This window comes from Furipterus horrens, unplaced genomic scaffold (genome assembly GCF_987537825.1).
Source record: "Furipterus horrens unplaced genomic scaffold, mFurHor1.1.pri manual_scaffold_1, whole genome shotgun sequence".
Classification (NCBI taxonomy): domain Eukaryota; kingdom Metazoa; phylum Chordata; class Mammalia; order Chiroptera; family Furipteridae; genus Furipterus; species Furipterus horrens.
In genome coordinates, this window is record NW_028327171.1 from 59,922,065 (window position 1) to 59,944,153 (window position 22,089).

General features: G+C 35.8%; 1 pseudogene; it reads left to right on the top strand.

Moving 5' to 3' along the window:
• Nucleotides 1-16,382: 16,382 nt before the first annotated feature.
• Nucleotides 16,383-17,405, top strand: LOC150021183 (glyceraldehyde-3-phosphate dehydrogenase pseudogene; annotated as a pseudogene).
• Nucleotides 17,406-22,089: the final 4,684 nt, after the last annotated feature.

Below are 22,089 nucleotides of genomic sequence, written 5' to 3' on the forward strand. Positions count from 1 at the left end.
TCCAGGAACTCAGCAGTAGAAGAAGGCTCACTGCCTGCTCTAACATTTGTTTTTAAGTCTCTGAACACTTCTACCATTTGAAAATTATTTTTGAAAACTTTCTTTTTTTTTTTTTTGGCACGATTCAGTCCTTCTAAGTCCTGCACCAAGTTTGCCTCTTCTACAACCATGATCCATTCTCTAATTCCCATAACCTTTCCCTGAAAAATAAGTGAACGAACATTCACTGAGATCATAAAATTTAAAACAACTGATTGAAGAATACAAAGTAAGGGAACCAGCATGTATTGGATTTCTGTAATATACCAGCATGTTCTGTAAATATTATTACGCTTGCATTAATTCCATGAGATTTTTAGTGTTATTCTTAAGTGAGGAAACATAAGCTAGATGTAGAATAACTTGCCCTGACTCACATAGCTAGAAAGTGGCAAAGATAAAAGTTTAGCTGGTTTAGTTTCAAAACCCATAATTTATATTACCTCTAGGTCAACTTTTTGGTTTCCATAGCATTGGCCTCTCATAAGGGAATATAAACAAATGGGCCTATTACTTCTAAAAATAAAAATGCTAATCAATGTTAATATTGATTCTGTATGTTAGCATGTTTTATCAATGAAAAAAAAAATCAGTTTTTAGCCAGTTATACTTCTTTGCAACAATTATTCTCTACACTGTTTTCCATCGACCACAGAGTAGCAGCACATCATTAGTAAATGAAAAAGACAAATAGAAGAAAATGTTGCTTCACAATTTGTAGTTACAGATCCTCTGGACAGCCTCAGTTATTGCCAGACTCTTTATAATTATATATGCATCTAGAATTGTCTGCAAGCTAAGACATGTGTCTAATAGAAACATGTAATAATGTTTTATGTTATTTTTCAAACATATGAAGAGACTACCCACTTATAAATACAAATTCAACTAAACATTTTACTGAATTTAATGTAGTTTTGGACATTGAGTGTTTTCCTCATGTATTGGGTATGTAAAGTATAACTGATAACACAGACACAACCAAGAATTTTACTTTATTTTAGAAAGCAGTTTTAGTCCTGATGATAAAGGTCAGGAACCCCTAGAATTTATTTTTTACAAAAAAAAAAAAAAAAAAAAAGAATTTTGTTCCATGTGGTTTTCAGAACTAAACTAAATTTATTTTTGCACTGCACTGCATGTTATCTATCTCTGGAAACATTCTGGAGTACATGATGAATTTAATACCATTCGTCGTCGTCGGCAGCCGTCCGTCTCGAGACGATGGTGTAGCTTCTTAAGAGTCTATCTGCACCGCGGAGAATGGTTGTGCAGTCCGACTCGGGAGTGACACGGTATCTGTCTCCTCCCGTGTTGAATTGACATCTTGTGATGACGCTGGAGTGTCCTCTCCAGTGAAGCTGAAGCTACAGAGCCTGGGCAGGGTGATATGGAGGGTCTGCTGTTGCCCATGCAGCAGACCCCCCCTCTCTTCGCAGCTGAAGGATCCAAGGGAAAGACGGAGTCAATACAGCTTGGCTTCAGGTGCGCCGCAGGAGTTGCCGGTGTTGACTACAACGTCAAACCGCCTTAGGGACTCCGGCTCCAGATTTTCTGTCGGGGTTTACTCCCTTAGCCTTTCCCCTGAAGAGGTATGCCGCAAGGCAGCGGAGGAATTTAATACCATTAATTCTTTGGAAATCTGATGAGTGGTTCAGTTTCTGATTTTCATAATCATCTGTTCTAGCTGTAAGATATTATTGCCTTATAGGGACATCTGCTGGTAGATAAATAAAGGTCTGGAAAAATAAAATACTGTCTTCCTTTCCATGTTTGCCAGGGCATCACTCTGAGCCTGCAGTCTCCTTCCAATGCATCTGCTTCAGATAGGGCATGGATGTTAAAATTCTAAATATTCCATCATTTCCTGGTTCAGTCCTTCTCAGGTCACATAAAATTCGCCTTCATTACACACATGCCTTGTCCCCACAACAGATTCACATGTGTCATTTAATTTTTTTCCCAGATTGAAGTATAGTACCCTGAAACCTCAGGCTTTCTGAAAGTTTATGTGCTTTTGAGCAGATGGCATGAAAACTGCAGCACTCGGAGCTCACAGTCTCCACAAAGAGCCATCACCTGTTCTGTTACCTGCATTGGAGCATCTGAAACATGAGGTGTGGGGAAAAAAGCCCACTCGCTTTTAGTTCACAAGTTGCAGAAATAAAAGTAAGATAAATTTGATAATGTTATCAACATCTGAACCATCAGGCCTCTAAATTTTTCACAAGATGGGAAAAAGCATCTTAATAATTTTATCATTAAGTTGAAATGCTCCTTTACCACTCAGCTACACAAGGCTTTCTAATAATAATTGGCTGCAGCTAATTATCACCTTTCACTTTAAAAATGATTACCTGGTGAATATAAAGGAACCAGTACTACTATTTCTACTAATATTAACCATCACCAGAAAAATGAAATAACTTATTTTCTTTCCATGTTTCACTGAACAAGGAACACCTTTATACTCCATCTTTGGAAAAGCAGAACTGTGTTAAATCATATACTGTAGACTTAAAATTAAATTACCCATAAAAGTCAATATTACCAACAGTACAGTGTAGCAGCTTATTCACGCCACTTCTTTAAACTCACCGCACATTAATGTGCTAATGTGATAGAAAATAAAGAACTATCGCGTGCCTTCCCAGTGTTTTTTCTCCATTTTTAGGTATATTTTTGAAGCTAGTCGAAGATTGTTTCCTCACACATTTCTTGCCAAAAGAAATGACATTATTATTAATTAATTACAACTAAATAATAGCATTGAATATTTTACAGGTTAATACAAATTCTGTTAAGAAAAAAATAATAAAGCTACAACTCGCAAAAAATCCTCAAATATCAATATGGGAAATAAACTCTTCAAGGGTTTTTTTACCAACATTCTTGCTCTTATTTTATATATATAAAAATATATAATACATATATGAATTGAATTTGTATTAACATTTTAAACTAATTCACTAAGCAATTAATTCATTTTTACTGATTTTACCCAATCATAAATCATAGAGTCTACTGACATTCACAGTTTCAACATGCTGAAATCATCATTTTGGCTGTTTCCCCTGTTACCAATGAAGCAGCAAGATACACATGGTGACTCTCAGATGTGAAAAGAATAAAGAAAACCAAGCCAAGAGAAGAAAAAGTGTTTTCAATGTAATCTATTTCATCTGAAAAGCCAAAAAAGAAAATACAGAGGTATGCTTGAAACAGCACATTGCCAATGTTATCTCTGAAGAATTTCATAGCTTAGTTTAAAAATAACTTGGAAAAATTAATGCAAAATTAAGTTGTTTATTTTATGATTTCTTACACAACTCAAATATTTTTGACTAGAGCAGAGTGTCTTACTCTTCCCCATTTCCTCACACATATTCTACTATAATTCTTCTGAAGAGAAAAGAGAAGAATAGAGACTTTCTTTCTAAACCCTATCATTTAAGTGAGCACATAAAAGGACAATTAACGGATGTGATCTCCAGCATTGTAGGTACTATAGACTGTTAAATCCCATATGATGTGACTGTGGATGGAATCAGTTAAGTTAAATAACATGAATATAAGTATAGAATATCTAGTTGTTTTTATAATAACTTACTATAGCCTGAGAACACTTCCCCCTTAATTCTACCATTGTGAAACTTAATATGAAATTGGCCAGTTTGTTGCTAAGAGAAATAAGGAAAAAGAGAGGACATATCAAAAAACTGTTAAGAGATTTTGCACTAGAAGTTAGAAACTAAATACAATCTATTAAAAGTATTGTCATTTAATATATCTCACAACAACAAAATTTGTTCAACAAATGACTGTACATTTTTTTTTCTTATGAGAGACAAATGAATCATTACTCAGCATACACATACAGAGAACTCAAAAGGAAAAAATGTTAACATTGGAAGCTGAAAAGAGATTTATGCATTGAAGGATGATATTAGGATTGCAAACCACAAAAAATATATAGAGAGAGAGAGCATTTTTAATTATTTACCTTTCTAGTTCTACACAAATGTCCTACAGCTAATTATCATGAGATATTGCCTGGAAATTAACCAGTCATGTTGTGTTTCTATCTCTAGATTTACAATTAGTAATGCTATTAATGTGGTTCCTGTACTTAGCGTTACTAATTATATTGCTATGAACTAATGGTGTTAAAAATAGCAATAGCCATCAACTACCAATTAATGCTTAATGAGAGCATATAAAACCTGGCATTGTAATGAATTTCAAAATTATTGTTGCTTGTGTTCCTCTTATAATTGTGCAAAAATGGGTGTAACCAGTAACCACTGAAGTAGGGCATTGATTGAAAGCATAGTTACCACATCATTGCAGAAAAATTAAAAAATAAATGGCTCTTTGAAGGAATATATATATATATTATATTATATTATATTATATTATATATATTCCATTTAACTCTAACCCAACACACAAGTTTTAGGAAAGAATCATTTCTAGTTACACAATGTAAAAAAAACCATTGAAAACTAATTTGCAAAAATATTCCATGAATAAAAAAGAAAATTTCTTAAACATCTTGGAAAAGCAGTTCTTATGGCAGAATCGTTCAACAAATAATGTATTCTAGAATTTATATAAGGCAGTATATCCCAGAAGTTTACTATGTACCAAGAGGCAGATGTAAAATAGTGTTAAAAATAAATTTAACTGAGTAAATTTTAAAGGTCTTTTAACCAATATAGTAATGATCAATGAATCTAGCAGATAAAAAAACTCTGAAAGGCTGTACAAAATGACAAACTTTTATAGGCAGAATTGGGTGGGACAAGGAAGTTACTAGCAGAAAATAGATTGTTCATGGCAAAGTCACCTTCCTTTAGGGGACAGAAGGAGTCTATCAATCACATTACCTCATTAGTAATGACCAGGTAATTCCAAAATGGTTTTAAAGTCTTGGTTTGGTGACATGGGCTTAGTACAAATGACTCTATGGTGGGTCTGTTGTCTCTTTTTTTACAATAGTAATACCTTATATTAGCTAGCATAGGTTAGGTTATGCTGCAGTAACAAACTCTTATGTCTTTCTGACAGATGTGACAAAACAAACAAATGAGCAAAATAGAACCAGGGCATGGAAATAAGGAACAGACTGACAAAGACCAGAGGGGAGTGGGGGGAGAAGCGGGGAAAAAAGGGGAAGGGTTTAGTCAAGAAACTAGTATAAATGACCCATGGACATGGGCAACAAGGTGGGAACTGACTGTGGAAGAGGGGATCGGGAGAGCAATGGGGAAAAAATGGACAACTGTAATAGAACAACAAGAACAAAAAAAACCTCTCATGTCTTAACATACAAAAGTTGCTTTTTTTTCTTGCTACTGATTTATGTCCAGCACAGGGAATCCATCTTCTCATATGCTTCCATTGTCTTCAGAAGGAAATTGAAAACCCTTGCCCTATCCAAAAGTGGTTTATATCACTTAAGACAGTATTTCATTGGAGAAAAAAAAAATCACATGATTACGCCTAAGTTCAAAATGATGGAGAATGGTACCCAGAAAGACAATAACTGCAATATTAGTAAGCAACTTCATATGTTTTAATACTTTGTCACTGTTTGAATGACAACAACAAGAATATTTTGTTTATGGGAAACTTCACTGGAGAATGGCTTAGTAGTGGAGAAATGTTTGTAGAATACCAGCATATCTCTTTGAGTCTCCAGAAATATGTTCTTTGACCTTGTCACTAAAAAAACAATTTTCTGCAATGGACTAGTGGTATTACTCCATTCGTCGGCAGCCATCCGTCTCGAGAGACGATGGTGTAGCTTCTTACAAGTCTATCTGCACCGCCGAGAATGGCTGTGCAGTCCAACTCGAGAGTGACACGGTATCTGTCTCCTCCCGTGTTCCGTCTCGAGAGACGATGGTGTAGCTTCTTAAGAGTCTATCTGCACCGCCAAGAATGGCTGTGCAGTCCGACTCGGGAGTGACACGGTATCTGTCTCCTCCCGTGTTGAATCGACATCTTGCGATGACGCTGGAGTGTCCTCTCCAGTGAAGCTGAAGCTACAGAGCCTGGACAGGGTGATATGGAGGGTCTGCTGTTGCCCATGCAGCATTACTCCATTAGTACACAGTATAACAGTATATTAAATGCAAATTAATCTTTTCGATGTCAGAAATATTCTCTAATATTTTATCTTAGCAGCAACCTTTATAACTGTTGTCCTAGTCAAAAGCATAGTGTATTTAAAGAATATGAAAAATCAAAGAAGTCACCATAAGATGGAGTAAGAGAAAGAATAACTTATCCAATACAGAGGCTAATGATGTGCATGTGTGTATGTAAATGTATTCTGAAAGCTTCAGTAAAATATGCTCAGGCATCTACACTAACAGTGACAATCAGACATCAAAGACAAGTAAAGTAAACACTAATAAGACTTGCAAGACTCAACCACAGTGTTTACAAGCATATACTTTCTTGCGGGAAAATAATAAAATATAGCATCATTATTAAAATAAGGCTGTGTATCAAAGCCAAATGCTGCCTCACAGCAAGGGTTCCAGAGAGGCCCATGTGGACTCCAACTGTCCTGTCTCTGCAGGATCATCCTGGACACATTTTCTCTCTTGGATCAGGAACCTCCAACAGGTGTATGGAATGTTAACACAGGGCAAAAATAACCTTAGATCTGGGCCTGAACAACACCATACACCAAAGAACTGTTTGCAAGGATAAAAAGAAAGCAGATAGTATGTTGATCAGTATGAACTGATAACTATGAGACTGAACATTAAAAATGTTGTTTAACATTAGCAGCACTATATTAGCTTACCTGCACTTACAGAAATTTCTTCCTTTTATTGATGTAATTGTTCTCCTTTCCTTTTTGATAAATTCCCTTTCTCTTGCTTTTGTCTTCTAATCAGAACACTATTTGGGTTTCTGCCTGAATCAGTGCTTCATAAACAGCCATTATTTTTATCTTAAATTAGTGATTCTTGCACTTTGAAAGACCTTTTATTTTTAGGTAAAAAACTCAAAGTAAGTCTCAAATGGGTGATATTCATTTTGTGATCACTGGTTTATAAAAGGATCCAAGAGATGTCAGTGATTGTTTTATTTCATTATTGTATCTGGTCAAAAAAATGGTTCTATCACAAAAGTTACCAAAACAATAAAACTAAAAGATGAGTATTTTATGTAGCCATGGGTAGAAATTTAAGCCTATAAATATTTTCAAAAATTGATGTTATTGGAATTTTTTTTGTTGGAAAAGAAGATACTGTCGTTTGAGAGAGAATAATAACATATGTATTGATTCCTTTGCTGTAAGTTATATCCATATCTAAATTACTGTAAATTTCCACTTCAACTAAAAAATATAAAATAATTCTATTTCCTTTATATTTTAAAATGCCTTACTCTAGTTTGGGTTTCATTACTCAAGAAATAAATCAAGTATGATTCTACTAATTGATATCTTGATCAAGTTCCACTTAGGACATACACAGGAAATAGTTATTGGAAATTTGGAAATAGATATTTAAGTTATTTTTATCAACTAATAGTTTCTTTTTATAGAAAGTTACTCAGTATCCTGAATGAGATACCAGTTTTCTGAGGGTGACATTTTTCTTCTCCTTGGCTTTCCGGATGTATTCTAATGAACTGATTGACTAGGAGTTGCACCTTATTTTCTTCCACACTTTTTATGCATTATTTTCAACACTTGGTAGCTAGTTGATGGGCCATTACACCCAGAAAAAGAGCACTGCTATTTAGGCAAGTCTATATGCATAGCTGATTCAGATTTTTCTTTATTTTTCCTTAGATTTCACTTTGAAACATTCACCATTTTTCAAGACATAAAAAAATGATATACTCTTAGAAAAAATATTAATAATTCTACACTGATATGCTAACGAGATAAATGCCTCCAACTTAAGCTAAAACATCAAACCTCAAAAAATGGAAAGAAAGACTTCCGGCCAAGATGGAGGCTTAGACGGACACGCTAGGTCTCCCTCTACAACTATAAAGGAATACAACTACTTCAAAACAAAGGATAACTAGAAATTCCAGAAAATAAAACTACACGGAAGTCCAACATATGAAGTTATAAACCAGCGGTGCCATTTGGGCAGGTAAGAGTTAAAGTGGGCAGTGCTGTTTGCGGTGGCACCCGGAGCGGCGGGCGCGAGGAGTCCCGGTGGCCAAGCCCCTGGCGGTGCGCGACTCCGGAGCTGGGGAGAGCGGCTACGCAAGCCCCTGGCGGTGCGCGACTCCGGAGCTGGGGAGAGCGGCTACGCAAGCCCCTGGCGGTGCGCGACCCCGGCGAGGAGTCCCGGTGGCCAAGCCCCTGGCGGTGCGCGACTCCGGAGCTGGGGAGAGCGGCCGCCGCATCGCCTTTAACAGTGAGGCCCAGGGGGGCGGGAGGACGGATCCCGGTCTCCTAGCTGAATAACTGTGTGAATCCATCTTGGACCCCCGCCCCCAAAGAAAGCACCACAGGGCTGCGAAATAGGTCGCGGACAAGCAGGCGCCGGTCGCTAATTTGTGACGCGTACACAGGCACTGCCCCCGACAGCCAGCCCAAGAAAACAAAAAGCATCTGTCAAAATGAGGCAGGCAACTTTAGAAATACCGGTAACACAACTCACCAGGCAGCAGATAGAGAACCTGACAGATGAACAGATAAGAAACCTGTCAGAGGCTCAGTTCTGGGCCATTGTTATCAGGTGGCTTACAGAATTCACAAAAGAGCAGGAAAAAGATATGAAAGAAGCGAAAAACTTTCATAACGAAAGGAACAAAACAGTATACGAGACAGAAGGAAAGGAAATAAAATCCAGAGTTCATTTCAACAAACTGGAATATGGAGAAGGAACAAGCAGTCAACCAATGCAGCGAGAGGTAATGGGAAGCAACAACGAAAGGATCAGAAACCTCTGGGACAGTTATAAAAGGCCCAACATAAGAATCATTGGTTTGCCAGAGAATGAGGAAGATGAACTAGAACTTGAAAAATTGAGTGAAAATATAATAAAGGAGAACTTCCCAGACTTGGGAAAGGGAATAGACCTGCAGGTCCAGGAAGCAAGGAGAGTTCCCAAGAGACTGGACCCAGGGAGAACCACTCCAAGACACATTATAATCAAAATGTCAAAAATTAAAGATAAAGAGAGAATCTTAAAAGCAGCAAGAGAGAAGAAAAGAATTATGTACAAAGGGGTCCCAATTAGACTATCAGCTGACTTCTCAAGGGAAACCCTACAGGCAAGAAGAGACTGGCAAGAAATATTCAAAGTAATGAAAATCCAAAACCTACAACCACGAATACTCTCTATCCAGCGAAATTGTCATTCAGAATAGAAGGACAGAGAAAGTGTTTCCAGGACAAAATAAAACTGAAAGAGTTCATTAGATCCAAACCACTGTTATATGAGATGTTAAAGGGACTGGTTTAAAAAAAAAACAGAAGCTAGGGAGATGAAACAAAGGCAAACTAAATAGGCAACGAGAGGGGAAGAGGAACTGTGGGTACGGGAAGCATATTGGGGGGAGGTCAACAGGGAGGGGGAATGGGGAAAGGGAGGGAGATGATATAGGAATTGGGGATCAAGGTAGGAGGGAATGGAATAGACGGAGAGAGGTTGGGAGGAACTGTATGCACAACTAATGGACATAATCTAAAAGGGGGGGACAACTGGAGGGAGGGGGGCCACCGGGTGGAGGGGAGCAGAGGGAAGGGAAATTGGCACAAATGTAATAATTTAATCAATAAAACACATTAAATCTGGAAAAAAATATGGAAAGAAAAATATCAAAAACTTTAAAGCAAATTTTATAAAAATATACTTTGGGAGCTATGAGAAAAAGTTGTAAAATTTTATTAAAGAATGTAACCATGTTTTTAAATAAAATTTTATTTTATAAAATAATAGTTATAAGCACCTCAATAGCAAAATAAGCCATTGAAATCAAATAAAAAGTCCTCAAGTAGAGAGAGATACCTAGGAAAACAGTAAATAACACAGGTGGATTTTATTTCAGAATTGTTGTAATTATCTATCTGTACAAAATAGAAAAGTTAGAACTCCTACTTTCAACCAAAGAGAATTTTTAAAATATTAAAACAAATTAAAAAGAAAGATAAATATATATGACCACGTAAGAATTATAAACTGCCTATTCCAACACCAAATAAATAAAAATATCTATAACACATATGAAAAAAGTTAATATCTATAAAGTTACAAAAGTATTTACAAATTTATAAGAAAAGGATTCACAGAAGAGGCCATGCACATGCACAATAAGTGTAGAATAAGATTCTCAACCCCCTGATAATCAGGAACATACTGATTGAAACAACACAAAATACCATTTTTTACCTTTTGAATTAATAACAATTAAAAGAACTATAATATTCAGTATTAGTATTAATGGAAGGAATGTGAGTTCATAAAACCTCACCATAAGTAAAAAGAAGGACATATACACACATTCATTGACACAGCAGTTCACTTCTGGGAATCTCCACTGGAGAAACAGAAGGGCTGCTGGTGCAAAAGGGTACAGGGAAGCAGAGGGAGGCAGATGTTGATGGCAGTTGTGCTTGATTGTCACAAATATCGGAAAATGAACATAACAAAAGCCATTATATCCACTTACAGGAGAATGGTTGGATAGCTTTCAGAATGTCCACACTATAGAATATTATGTACTTATTTGGAAGAAAGTCAGAGCATTGTATATTGACTTGCAAGGGTGGCCATTATATATTAAATAAAAGACCATTTCACACTAATTTCTGTACTAGGATCCCATATTTGTTTAACAAAAGAAGAGGAGAAAGGAAAAATACAAATGTTTACCATTTATATAAGCTAAGAAAATGATGCAGAAGGATCAGATAAGGGTTAGTTACATTTGAGGGGTGGGATTTAGGAGCTAACAAAACAGACTAGAATTATTAGCAGTTTTTTAAATTTCTTATTTATTTTCCTAAACATGTCCTGTTTTGTAATTAAGATAAAACTCAAAACAGAGATGTAATGCTCTGAGTCCAGTTTTAAAAGCAAGAGTCTTTAGCATACTTAATTTATTCCAGCTTTTGCACAGATTCTCCTCACCCCAAATTTTTGAAATTTGAAAACAAATATCAAAGAATTTCTGTTTTGCAGCTATGAAAATTTTTGCTCCATGTACCTGGTAAAGATGAACTCACCTGAAAAGAACCACTTCTACCTTTTAATTGTATATATTAAGGACAATTGTGCTCTTAAGAAGGACGGGGAAGCAGACATTTTGGCATATTGGGTTATTATATGTTCTTACATTGGATTCCTGGGTGCTCCGTACCTATTGTATAACCTAGGTTTATTTTGCCTTTGTTTTGTCTTAGTACTGTGAAAAAGGTTACTGATGCTGTCTTATCTATTGCACCTTTGAGGGAAGCAGAAGGTAAATGGAAGTTAATGGTTATGTGTGGGATATTATGTTCTAAAGGAAAAAAAAATAGTAATCAAGAAAAAAGAAGTCCTCACAACTATGAGATCATTTCTATGGATGCAACTGTTAATGCATAGAGGGGGGTGTTTATCTTCTCGTGTGTTTTTTCTAGATTGGTTAACATGATAAAGTCTCTTGATTTATTCCATCTTCCATTGGGAAAGACACCAAAACACTATGAGTCTCTAGAGCTCATGGGGCAATGAGAACCTCTGTCATCCCTTCATTTCATACTACAAATAAAAATAGTTTATCCAACCCTAAATGGATAACTATACAAAACTGAACCACAGTATCTGATATACACAAATAAAATTGTGTCTTCTACTTGTATAGAGAGCAACTGTAGGCAAAGAGAGAATAGATATGTTGTTGACTTGGATACAGAGTGAGGAAGCAAACGAACTTGGTAGGTAGGTTCCAACTGCTCAAAACTGAGAAAAGTAGGTAATGAAGTAATAAGTGAATTATTTATTTCACAATTTACATCATTAAAATAAATAAGCCAAGCTGACTAGTAAAAATGATTATACTAGCCCAGGAAGCTTCGCACAAGCCTGAAGCCTGGTCAGCTGAAGCAACTTCTGGAGAACTGCCGGGCTTCACACATGGATGTAGAAATAAGTGAGGAAAGCACTAAGGTTGTTGAGTTCTTGTGCCTGGTGGCAGGTGGGCCCAGGATTCCTATGCAGGTGAAAGGAGTTCTCAGGAGGACAGAAATTCTCTGAAAAACGGCAACAGGAAGAGCTCCTAGCATCTGACGGCTTCCTCACCCCACACAGGTGGTTTCCTGAAGAGCTGACCTTGTGAACAGTGAAAGCCTGCAAAACAGCTCCTCTCTCTGGAAGCATGCTATTTTAATGCCTGTTCTGCATAATCCCTGCGAAAGTATCTTTGTCTTGTATTATTAAAGAAATTGTGTGTCTTCGGAATGCATCTGTGGGTGTCCTTCTGTCAATCACAGTACTCTTTATTGTGACAATAATGCATTTATTGAGTTTAAAAATATATATAAACAATGTGGCTTATTTTATAAATGAACAAAGTCATTAATCTTATAAAAATGCTTTGTTTTCTAAGACAAGCAATCAACTGGCAAAATTTTTGTTTTCATGCACAAAAGCCAGTAAAATTTTATTTACAACTAGGATGGTATTCAAAATATTTAACAGCTAGTCTGGCTTTGGCACGGACCACTCAGAACAGATGCCATCCATAAACAGCTGATACTGGTGGGTAGCATTTTATTACCAGTCCTATTTACAACTCTCTGTGAGTAAAAATTTTAAAATGAACAAAAACACTTTTTTAAGTTAAATGTGCATCAGTCAGTGACGGATGTGTAAATGTTTCTCTGGCACGTTCTTCAATGGTCAAAAACATTGCTAAAATAAATAATGTATTATGTTAAATTGCTTGTCTCTTTCCTCAGAATTCTTAATACAAATAGAATTTATCATGATAATACATTGGCAGCACAGGGAGATATACAGCAGTATCAATGCACTTAAAATTAGGAATCTGAATATTACTAAGCTTGCTTATCTGTACATGTATCAATATCTCATCTTGTATTATATAAACTTTGTAGAGACTATAAAATCTGATTAATAGGAATGTCACTCACTGCACTTAATAATTTTTGAAAACATATTGAGTAAAACATGACATAACTTGAGACAAGTATATTTGAATTATACTGAGAAATATATTTATTAGGTATTACATTTTTAAATGATATAATTTTACTTATTTATACCCATTCAAAGCTAATTCAAATGATGTTCAGCAATCAAAGTCAATAAAATACTTTACAAATAAGCTATAATTTTCGCCATTCAGTCAAGCCATACCCTTTATTTTCATTTATATTATTTTGGCTGTACAAATACCTAGCAAAATTTTGAGCCCAAACCCATTTTGAGTTTACTTGTTCAGAAAAATCAACTATTTTTACTTCCTTTGTGTTTTCAACAAAGATAAAAGTGCAAGATTCCACTTTGATCTCTGTACCTATGTAATCCTTGACTATTTATTAATTACACAAATGCTGTACTAATTAAAATAGTGGAATTTTCTCATGTAGCAAATTCCAACCATTGTACCATGAGGAAAAACTTTCATAAAACAATGGGGTAGGTCTATATAGTTGAGGATTTTTATTACATTTCTTTAAAAAATGCAACTATTGGATATATCTTAAGTCTCATGAGTCCTGCAGCAAATTATCTGCATTATTAATATTTCTATTTTTCACTAATTTTATTTTAATGAACTTAATGAACTTGATTTTATAATTAAAATTTATTTTTATATAATTTTCATGTCTAATTTATAATATCTAACTTTTCTATTTATATTTCTATTTTCACATTATTTTTCAATTCAATATATTACAGAACCTGGTATTTTATTTTATTTTTTCTTTTAGAGAGGGGAAAAGAAAAAGAAAGTGAGGAAAATATTGATGTGAGAGAGGAGAGACGGAAACATTGATTGGTTGCCTTCTGTATGAGCTCCTACTGGGGACCAAACCCACAACCTAGGCATGTACCCTAACTAGGAATCAAACCTACAACCTTCTGGTTTGCAGAATGATGTCTGACAAACTGAGTCACACTGGCCAGGACAAGAATCTGTTATTTTTATTGCCTATATATGGGTTTGTAGTACATCTGCAAAAAGGACATGACACAATGCTCCATCAATCTCAACACATGGGAAGTTCAAGCAGACGACCGCCTAGCCTGGAGGCTCGCGGTCAGGCAAGGTACATCACGCGCGGAGGCTGCGCGCAACGAGGAGGCGGTCCAGAAAAGATCGAGGCGGAAGCAGCGTCAGCAGCAGCAACAACAGCCATCTGCCTTCACCTGTACCAAGTGCGGCAGGGATTGTCACTCCCGAATCGAACTGCACAGCCATTCTCGGCGGTGCAGATAGACTCTCAAGAAGCTACGCCATCGTCTCTCGAGACGGACGGCTGCCGACGACGATGGGTTTGTAGTCAAATTAAGTCATTAAAATATAATGTATGTCTATTCTTAGTTAAAAAACATGTTTTTGTATAACGTTACACAGCTTGTCTAACTCCTTGAACATTAAGAAACATTAAAGATACACATTATTGCACTGAATAACTTTGCCATGACAACTGTATTGAATTTAACCTTTGGATTCAAATATCTATTTCTATTATAATCCATGTAAGGACATGTCAACAAAAGTTCATGATCAGAAGACCATCAGATATATTCACATTATACATTTATCTTTCAGGCAAGTCATCTACAAAAGAGGAATAATAATAGGAATAAATAAAATATATACATAGTAATATAAAATATTCATCTTTGCCAATAGTTGCAATCTCTATGTCACCAAATCCTCCCCATAATTGTTAATAAGCAGCACAATGGACAGACTCAAAGGTTACACCCTTGCCTTGTCCAAGCTCTAGAGGAAGTGCTAATGAGCACAAAATTAGCGAAAAGTTGGCAGCAGTTAGAAAGAAGAGAAGCAGGGGGCCTGTGGATGATTCGCAAACTAATCAGCTTCTGAGTAATTGGAATTAGGTAGGCCATCATCATTTTAAACTTAGTTACATTCCTGTATGTGATTCTCCCATGAGCTCCTTTGCTAAGCATTGCGTAATATACATTTCTAATCTTGCCATGCAAATATGTCCACACACTAAGCCTGAAAGATATTATAATATAATGATTTAAACAAAAGCCAACAATATAAAACTTCAAAAGCATATTTCTACATCATCTACTATGCCAGGATATATTTAAGGTTTTAAGGATACTGAGAGGAGCAAGATAAATTTTTTTCTATTCTGGTGAAGAAAACCTAAAATAAACAAGTAAATATGTAGTCCCTTGTAAATTATTCTATTGTTGAGCAATATAACTGGAAATGATTGTTACAGAGCCACACTGAGTGGGCTGAGAAGAGAATAGGAGATGCAAAAATATAAAAGATGAATATACACCACTCATTCCAAAGCTCAGTTTAAAATAATGGAAAGAGGTGCCTTGTTCCAACCCTATATCCAATGCAATATTTTCTTTGAAACCTCTCCCAGAAAAATTGTCCTCTGGTTGCAACTATTTTATCTCCATATTATCCATCCTCACCTACTAAAGAAATCTTCGTAAATTGTCATTTAACTATGCAATTTTTGGTACTCTGGAATGTATCACAAAAAGAATTAGCTCCTTAGTGTGTAAGGCTTCCAAGATCTATTTCTGGCCCAAAGTCCCACTCATCTTAATAGACAACACACACCTCTGGCTCATCAGGCAAGCCTTCTCTGATTTCCCATGTTCTTTCCTACCCTCTGTTTATTTCAACCCAACAGATTTTTATGAAAACTCAGCTTGAGTACCAACCCCGCCTTCTCGAACATGGTGACACAACAGAAAGAACATAAACTCTGGAGTCAAATTCCCCAGACTTGCTTAACCTCCTGATATTCACTTTCCTCATCTATAAAGAATGAAATAATTTCTACCTCACTGGGATATTATGAAAAGAATACTGAGCCCATGCTGACCTTGTCCTTTTTTTAAATTCATCTTGCATTTATTGACTTAATGCTATTTTTACCTTTATCTTTTCTGATAATAATGATGATATTTGTTCATTCTGGCACCCAAACAAACTTGCAGAGCTTTAAGGACATAAGCCATGTTTCTTAGTTCTTTTGTATTCCCTGCTGTAGTACTGGACACACTATAAATGTTCAAGAAGTATATTCTTGTGGCTCTCTGCTCCTCCTGTTCTAAAGATGGTGGCCCTTTCCTCCTCAGTACCAGCCTCAATCCTGAAACATGATGGTGAAGGTCAGAGTGAACAGATTTGGCCATATTGGGCTCCTGATCACCAGGGCTGATTTCAGCTCTGGCCCAGTGAATACCGTTGCCATCAATGGCCCCTTCATTGACCTCAACTACATGGTCTACATGTTCCAGTATTGTTCTACTTATGGCAAGCTCAAAGGCACAGTCAAGGCCAAGAACAGGAAGCTTGTCATACAATGGAAATTACATCTTCATCCTCCAGGATCAAGATTCTACCATCATCAAACGGGGTGATGCTGGTGCTGAGTTTGTTATGGGGTTCACTGGTATCTTCACTATCATGGAGAAGGGTGGAGCTCACTTAAAGGTTGGAGGCAAGGAGCTCATTATCTCTGCCCCTTCTGCTGATTCCCCCATATTTGTGATAGGTGTGAACCATGACAAGTATGACAACTCTCTCAACCTGTGATCAATGCCTCCTGCACCACCAACTACTTGGCCCCCTGGCCAAGGTCATCCATGACAACTTTGGCATTGTGGAGGGACTCATGACAATAGTCCATGCCATCAGTGCCATCCAGAAGACTGTGGATAGGCCTTCTGGGAAGCTGTAGTGTGATGGCCAAGAAGCTGCCCAGATCATCCCTGCTTCTACTGGCACTGCCAAGGCTGTGAACCAGGTCATCTCTGAGCTGAATGGGAAGCTCACAGTCATGGCCTTCTGTTTCCGACCACTGTGTTTCAGTTGTGGATCTGAACTGCCACCTGGAGAAAGCTACCAAAAATAATGACATCAAGAAAGTAGTGAAGCAGGCATCAGAGGGTCCCTTCAAGGGCTTTCTAGTCTATATTGAGGACCAGATTTTCTCCTGCAACTTTAACAGTGACACCCCCTCCTTCACCTTTGATGCTAGGGCTGGCATTGCCCTCAATGACCATTTTGTCAAGCTCATTTCCTGGTATGACAATAAATTTGTCTATAGCAAAGGTTGGTGGACCTTATGGTCCACATGGCCTCAAAGGAGTAAAATCCTCTTGGACCACCAGCCCCAGTGAGAGAAAGACAGGCCATCAGCTGATGCGGAGTCCTTGCCCTAAATCAATCTCCCAACACACTGAGAATCTCCTGACCTCCATAGTTTCCATTACAGACCCCCTGAATAATGAGAAGAGATTTATACTTAAAATTGATTAATCACATAGATGACCACAAATAAATGAAAGGAGTAACTGAAGAACTAATTATTGTTTTGGATATAGTTCAAAACTGCTTTGTCATGAGCATAATTGGCTAGCGATGAAGTCCACCCATGACAAAATATAAAAAATAAGAGAAATAAAATAAGTAGAATATAACATTTTACTAGAAATTTTAATATTCCCTAAAATGTGATACCCAGACATTCAGGAAGAACAGTGTTCATAGAGGAAGCATAGAAACAAGAAGTTCAATAAACATTAATACACATTAGGTATTATAACATGAAGCTGTATTAATCCAACATTGAATTCTCACACTTATCCATAGGTATTTGGATTACAGTTGTTTGAAAATAATATGGTTTTCTTACAAAGAGTGGTTGTCATTTCTACAATCATGATTCAAAAGCTAAATATCAAAGCTTTGCATTTACACATTTAGAAAAAAAACTAAACAGAGAAAAATTACATTAAACGATGTAGACTTTTTCAGTGTCTACAAGGTAAGGAACGTGTCTCATGTTAAATAAAATATAAAGACATCCACCTTCCCAAATAAAAATCAGTGTGAGATGATCTACCATTACCCCAATTCTGCTAAAGTAATCCAAATTCATTTCCCATTTTATATTTAGTAATTAAACAGCAATATTGTCTGATTATATTTGGAGGACATTTTATTCACAGTGATTCAAAGAAGCCTACAGATGGCATGATCAAGCATCCCTTCATAGCATCACATACTAGTCTATGTAATCAGGATCTGTTTTTTCTCTAGTTCAAATTAGAGATCGCTTGACAAATATTTATCTAATTATGAGACAAAATTCTACATTATTATGCTCAAATCCACATCTCTGTATATCAAAGAAGTGGATACTCAACACATTCAAATTCCTGAGAAAGGCCTTACTTTTAGTGACTTCCTCATCTAAGTGCTCATAACATTGCCTGTTAAACTTTTAAGGTACTCATAATGCTTTGTTTAAAATAATTATTTCTAATAATTGAATATAGTAAAGCTGTTATTAGTTTCTGGCTTGCAAGTAATAAAATTGGAGTCCATATCCTGACTTTTCCACTTGCCAGTTATAATACTTTGAAGTTACCTAACATCTCCAAATCTTATTTTTATCATTGTAAAATGAGTTAGTAAGAAAATATCACGGAGTTATTGGAACAACTAAATATTCAATATCTGCTATTAACTGTTAAAATAAACTGCCTCTGGCCTTAAAACTACAACCATAACCATGTGAATAGAGCTTATTTTTATATTTGCTCCAGTACCTGGCAAAGTGTTTGTCATCTAATACACATTTAATAAATATTTGTTGAATAAATGCAAATAAAATTGGAAGGTGAATAAAAAATATTAAGTTATGCTCTTACAGTTGTACAGTTCTATCCAGAAAAAAAAAAAAAAAAGACTTTTCAGAATGCTATATTATCCTAAGTATGTGAACCATTATGAGGAAGAGAATAAGATAAGGGTTTCTACAGTAACTTGATTTTGGAAATTTGGAGAGTATATTGGATTTCAAGTCTATTCATATAAATTTCAGATTTACTTACATAGATGTGTACTCTTCTATGTTTTTCTAGTAAAGTAAGTAATTAAATTTATTGCTTTTTGGAATTCATCTAAAAACTTTTTAAAAACTTATCTTTGAACTGTATGAGAATAAAGACAGTTGGTAGAAAGTATAGGATAGAAGCAAAGTCTCTCAATAATTTAGATCATAAAAAGTTCCCACATGGATGAGTTACTAAGTTCTCAAGTTTTACTTAAGATAAGACACAAAATCTAAAATTTGAAATTTTAATTATTTCTTACATTAAAAAGTAGAAATCATTTAATGGCTCATGTTTCAGTAAGTTGCCATTTATCCATTCAACAGATATTTTCTTTGTTAAGACACTTTTGTAAAGCCACTCTGACTGTACAGACAGTAGCCACTATCCACATATGACTATTTAAATTTAAGTTTACATTAATTAGAATTAAATGCAATTTAAAAATTGCCTCTCAGTCACATTAGCCACTTTTCAATTACTCATTGGCCATGTATGGCTTGTGCTTTCCGCACTATCCAATATGACACTACCATAAATGACAGTGAGGAGAACATTTCTGCCCTTTCAGAAAGTTTCATAGGATAAGCACTTTAAGACAATTGGGAGACTAAAAGGGGTGGGGCAGTTAAGACCAGATCTTATAGCCCAAGAACTGAATATATATATATATGTTGAAGGAGGTGAAACATTAGCAAAACTCACTTTAATAAAAAGTCTTAATTTTATAAAACCAAGTTCTGTAGGAATACTGAGGATGGGGTGACCACAAAGAAATTATGTTCAGATTTGAGTTGAATTTTGAAGAATGAGCAAAATTACATTTGCATCAGTTGCAGAACTTTGAGTTTCCACTTAATAGGAAAATTAAATTCCTTAGAGTAGCAATTCTATGAAAGTGAAGAAGGTTTGAGGCCATCTCCAAAATGTTTCTTTTTACTTCACTAATGCCCTGTGTTTCAATAAGAAACATTTAAGGTGAGTTTATTTTCAATTTAGGAATAGCTGATATTTGATTGTTTCTAAATAACTCTTATTTGTTGGATACTCAGGAAATAATGCACTTCTAAGTTAAACTCAAAATTGCTTCATTGAGATTTCATATTTAACCTAGTTCAAGTTAAAAAGCAATGAGTATAGTGTGCTAAAGGCAAAAATCTACTGAGGTTCAGAGCTACAAAGTTAGTTTACAAAATTCTTTCCTAAGATAAAAGCATTTATGCTAAAAGGTACAAAAATATTTTTGTTTGGTCTGATCAATTATCTCTTTACATTGTTTTATTTCTCTCTCTTTCTTACACATAAACACAGCCAATACATAAGGTTAAGAGATCAAAATGAATAAGAAGCTCTTATGTTTGTTTATTTTACTCAGTAGCATTACTGACAAGCTCTAATCTAATATGATGTCAAGCCTCCCTTAGGTGTCCCAGGAAAATGTAATAACTTACCAACACAAGGTGGTGCTCTGTTCTTATGAAACAGCCTGTCTTTGATTTTGTTCTACAGGTCAAACATCACTATTGCTTGACCAATTTTTTGGAGGAAGGTTTTAAAAACTGTTAATCTATAATTCTTACTTGAAAAACTCATTGTAAACTATTTAAAATAATTCTTAGAAAGCTATCCTAATCATAATTGTTGCCACTTCAGGAGGATCCAAATGACCCCGTTGTACTCAATAGTACTCATTGTGATGACTGAAGGTACTGGGTCTCTCTGATTACTTCTTTTCATTTTCTATTTGTAATTCCTTTTGATCAAATAGTTCTTACACTATTCTTTGGGTTGTCTCAAGCTATTGTTTCTGGGAACTGATCAGACTTTTTTCAGATAAAGTCCTCCAGGTTGACCTCCAAATGGTTCAAATGGCTTAGACTCTCCCTCAAGCAATCAATAAGTAAATTAATTATTTCTTATTTTATTCTGATTTTTACATAAGTATGAACATATGTAATAGTCATATGATTGTATATTTAAATATTTACCCAATGACAAATCTCTATGTCCACCTTTCCTCTAGGGAGACCCTGACAGCATAATTTGAAATCGTGACTTATGCAGAGTTAACCATATTTAAATAATCCCTCTAGCTGCTGGAGAAGCAACAGGCCAATACTATATTCCACTTAACTGGAGAATAGTTAGACATATTCAAATACCAGTGTTTTCTCTTTGTCCTTTTCTTGCTTCCATAGTCATTAACTGTACTTAGGAAGTTTAGAATATAAGTACATATCCTCCCAAAGAACTAAAGGAATGATTATCACATTACATAATATTACATATGCAAAATCTGTTTATGAAATAGAATCTGCTACTCTATCCAACCAGATAGGCATATACTTATTATTTTGGGGCAGAGAAAAAAATAGTCAGTCTCTGAAAAGAGTTCATTTAAAGGGTCTGCACAGTCCTAGAACGTATATAAACACACCCACTATGAGAACTACCATCATGGCAACAGCTAGAGGGGACCCAGTTGCATATGGGAAGTGGGTGGTGATTGGAAATGGGGTGAGTCCAGAGCAAGCCCCCAGCAACCAGGCAGCAGAATTGTCCCCTATCCAACCCCTCCCCCACATACAGAGCCACAAAGTAGTGAAACCAGTTGCCTCACCCTAGTGATCACCTAAGGCTCTGCCCCATACAATGTAGCAGGTGCACCAAGAGAGGCAGTCAAAGCAACTCTACTTAACACACAGAAACAAGCACAAGGAGACAGTCAAATTGAGGAGACTAAGAAATATGGCTCAAATGAAAGAACAGGAGTTCATCATCATCAAGCCATTATTACATGAAATGTTAAATGGACTTAAAGAAAAAGAAGAATATCAAACTATGAACATTAAAATGGTAACAAATTCACAACGATCAACAACTGAATCTAAAAAAAAAAAAAAAACCCAAGGAAACAAAGAAACTAAGCAAACAACCAGAACAGGAACAGAATCATAGATATGTA